At 49.1% G+C, this 3929-nt stretch overlaps 1 pseudogene; it reads left to right on the top strand.

Moving 5' to 3' along the window:
* The first annotated feature begins 889 nt into the window (after window positions 1-889).
* LOC119374176 (ubiquitin-conjugating enzyme E2-17 kDa-like) lies at window positions 890-2866 on the top strand (annotated as a pseudogene).
* The last annotated feature ends 1063 nt before the right edge of the window (window positions 2867-3929 follow it).

Below are 3929 nucleotides of genomic sequence, written 5' to 3'. Positions count from 1 at the left end.
AATTATTCCTTGCTAACTCATGAAATGTGACAGTTCCTTGTCTTTGTTTTTCATTCACGTGCGTATGATTTCAAAAATAAAAAAAAGGCTTTATATTTGAATGCATGTCAAATGGACTCGATTTATACAAAACTCTAAAACAACGGAGGGTCGTGTAAACTGGTAAACTAAAATTAGTAACGTTCCGCAAGCATTAACTTTTATTGATTCATGAATTACGGTTGGCGTTCTGGTGCTGCTTTGAAATCGTAAACACGAACATTTTCTCAGCGCATTGGATCTGGCGCTTGGTCTATCCATGCGCTAGATCTTCCTCTTCTTGCGCAACACTTTCTTGTAATTGCGCAAGAAATTATGATCTCGGCCTTAGCGAGACGGCCCGTCACGCAAACGAGCACATAACGTCTTGACGCGTGACTGACAGCCTCATTCGCAACGTTTTATTTTGGAGGCACGGATGTAGAGCATATCACAACGCACACACGCGCAGATCGAACACCCAATCTGCGGAAAAACGTCACGCCGCCCGAGAATCGTAAAGTGCGGTGTTTCGGTTTCGCTTTTGGCCGGCAGCACCAGCTGGAAAATCGAAGGTTGCCGACCTCCCTTAGCGAAACTCGCGTCGGCACCTCAGAAGAGGGGTCAAAGAACAAATAGTGCCGTAGCCCTCCGCAGAAAGCAGTCTCATTCAGCGACACCGTGCCGTTGAGAAACGTAAAGCTCGTGCTATAACGCAAAAACACAAAGGAAACGGCGTTGGTTGCGAAACGTTTTTGACGACAGCGGTCGGGTTACAACAGCGGGTGGTGACGACGACGGCGGTGACGTCATCCTCGAGAAACAGATCGCAACGCCGCGAGGTGGCGACGCAGGTATTTTCTTCTCTGTGGTCGAGTGCTAGGACTTTTTTTGTGTCGGGAGTGCAGTGCGGTGCCGGGGGGGCTCTGTGAGCAGCGAGAATACGAAGAAAAAAGTGCTCTGCCGCTATCTTTGGCGATTCGTCGCGGCCGAGCAGGCAAGCCAGGCACCCCCGCATCTAAGGCCGAGTGGACAGAACCCGGCGAGCGACCGACTGCCCCCGCCCGCGCACCGCAGCAAGCGAACCGGAGCGATACCAGCGCAGTAAGCAGAGATGGCCCTGAAAAGAATAAAAAAGGAGCTCGAAGACCTGAAGCGCGACCCGCCGGCTCAGTGTTCGGCCGGCCCCGTGAACGACGACTTGTTCCACTGGCAGGCGACGATCATGGACCTCCCGACAGTCCGTACCAGGGTGGCGTTTTCTTCCTGACCATCCACTTTCCGACGGACTACCCGTTCAAGCCGCCCAAGGTGGCGTTCACGACGCGCATCTACCACCCGAACATCAACAGCAACGGCAGCATCTGCCTCGACATCCTGCGCTCGCAGTGGTCACCGGCGTTGACCATCTCCAAAGTGCTGCTGTCCATCTGCTCGCTACTCTGCGACCCGAACCCGGACGACCCGTTGGTGCCCGAGATTGCACGCTCCTACAAGACCGATCGCGAAAAGTACAACGAACTGGCCCGGGAGTGGACGCGCAAATATGCCATGTGACCCGCCGATCACCTGCTTGCTGGCTTTGCTGCTCAGAGAGACTTTGTACAAACCCCACGCAGCGGCTACGGGAAGAAGGCGAGCGCTTTTTGAGAGGAGCCGAGGAGAAAAAAAAGCCGGATGGAAAAGCAGCAGCACAGCAGTGGCTTTGTACCAAGGGTGGGCGAGGCAAAATATACACACACAGAAAGAAGAAGAAAAAAAAAGTGTCCGAAATCGCGGGGCAGAGAGAAAAACGCTGCTGCCGACGCTGTTAGGCCTAACTCAAATTTAGCACTCCCCTTCTTCAGCTGCTCGTAATATTATTTTTCTTCTCTCTCTCTCTCTCCCCTTACTCTCTTTCTCGGGTCGTCACACTCTCTTAGAAAAAAAGAACGTCACCTTCGCCAAAACGGCCCCGTAGAAGTCAAAAGCCCATCCTTTTTATCTTCATTTCTATTTGCTAATGCCCGCACGGCTTACCCAAACGCGCTCTTTATCATCAAAACTGCGTCGAAACTCCCCATCTTCACAGTTTCGTTCGTTGTTTCGGGCCTTGGTCTGTTTTAACTTGGTACATGCGGCGTTATGCTTGCCTACCTTGCGAAAAATCGGTGAACTGCCCGCGTTTTAGATGCATTGGAATTTATTCACACCACCCTTAACAAATTGTCGCCGAATGAGTGGCCCGCGTTCTCTTTTTCTTTTCCCCACGCCCCGGTACTTTGTACGCGAGTTATACTTCCCAGTGTTTTTTCCTAGGAACCCGAGTTGTGTGTGTTTTCTCAAAAAGACACATTTTGTTCTCTTAGGACATTGTATTTTTGCTCATTTTGTTTCGTGTGCATGCACTGTTCTCACTGCCCGACATGTTGCCTAGAATTTTTTTCTCGAAATTTTTTTTGCTTTGTCTCTAGAAGTGATACCGTGCTCTGTGTCCAACCGACGTTACCAGCGAGTGCGACGGTGACAGTGCTTTGTTCCGCGCTTTTTTCTTTTTTTTTCTGGAAAAAAGAAAATGGGCCGTCAAGATTGCAGTAGTGTGTTGTCGCATCTCTGCTTGTCAGACGTGTAAACTTCTTGGAGCGTCCCAGCCGTATTCTCCCAATTCCTGCTGCCACTCTACGACCCCGGTTCCGAAGCCAGCCGTCCCATTTCCCGCACCACTGACAGCATCATTGATTCGGCAACGCTTGTTTTACTTGCCTCTCTGGCTGCGTCTTCGAGGCAGTCGTAAACCTGTTCTCTTGTCTTTTTTTTTTAATTACTTACATAAGTGCTGGATTATTAAAGTATTTTGTGTGTGAGGTACGGGATGGCGTTTTGAGTGCGTGCTATCGTCTACCCAAGGCACTGCAGCCTGCACTGCTGCTTTTTGGAGTGCCTCGCGCATGCTGTGGGGACCGACAGTTCTCTAGTCTTAGTGCAGTGTGGTTACTGATACCAAGTTGAAAGAATCAGTTTGTGATGCGATGTGCAAAGCGCTTGAGTAATTGTAGTAGACTGGCGCACTTCTGCGTCTCGATTTGCCTACAGGTCACGCCGCTTGTGCGCGTTTTGCGACTGTGCAGTGGAAAACGTAGATGGGAGGCTCTTGTGACAGAAAAATCAGTATTAAGACTTGCACCAGTTTAAGTTCATCACTGCGCACCGAAAGTTGTGTCCGAAAAAGTAGTCCGGTCAGAATGCAGCTCTCGAGTTTAAAGCCTCACAACATTGGGTTTGCTCGTTGGGTCTTGAAGTTTTGGTTGCGAACGTTACCGTTCTCGGTTTTGGTGTATTTATTGCCTTGGCACTGTCGCATAGCAACAATGCATGGCGTGATTTTTGTATTTCATTGTGTCTTGCCTTCTGTTTAAACTTGCAGGATTCGAGCCTTTTAGGAAACTCAGTGACACTATTGAATGTCGTGAAGTTGCAGAGCCACTGGGCCGCCGATGAGAACGGTCTCAACATGCGCGACTGGGGTGCCGTTGGGCAACTTTCGATGCTGCCGAGACTTGTAGAGATCGAGAGGTACAGTTATTACTCCATTCAGCTTCATGCTAGTTGAGGTGGGAAAGTGCACCGAGGGGCTCGGCAAAAGTTTTGCCCTAATGCCCGGTGACATTGAAATATTTTTACAGCAGCTACACTTTTGTCACGCATTTTGCGCATATAATTATAGAATGTCTGGCTTCTAAATCGAGAACTAAAGTGCATTATGAACATTTCGCCTGCGCCCAACTTTAAAGGAGAAATCAATTTGTCGAATCTCGTTTTCTTTAATTATATGTATGTAAGACTTTGCAGCAGCTTGATTACATTTTGCTCCTTCAAAGCTGATGACTGCCATAGCCTATTATGTGTAGAGAACTGTGAGAATAAATTCTCAA

The sequence above is a fragment of the Rhipicephalus sanguineus genome, chromosome 11 (genome assembly GCF_013339695.2).
Source record: "Rhipicephalus sanguineus isolate Rsan-2018 chromosome 11, BIME_Rsan_1.4, whole genome shotgun sequence".
Taxonomy (NCBI): Eukaryota; Metazoa; Arthropoda; class Arachnida; order Ixodida; family Ixodidae; genus Rhipicephalus; species Rhipicephalus sanguineus.
The sequence above is the reverse complement of the archived record's forward strand: the minus strand, read 5'-3'. Positions and strand labels throughout refer to the sequence as shown.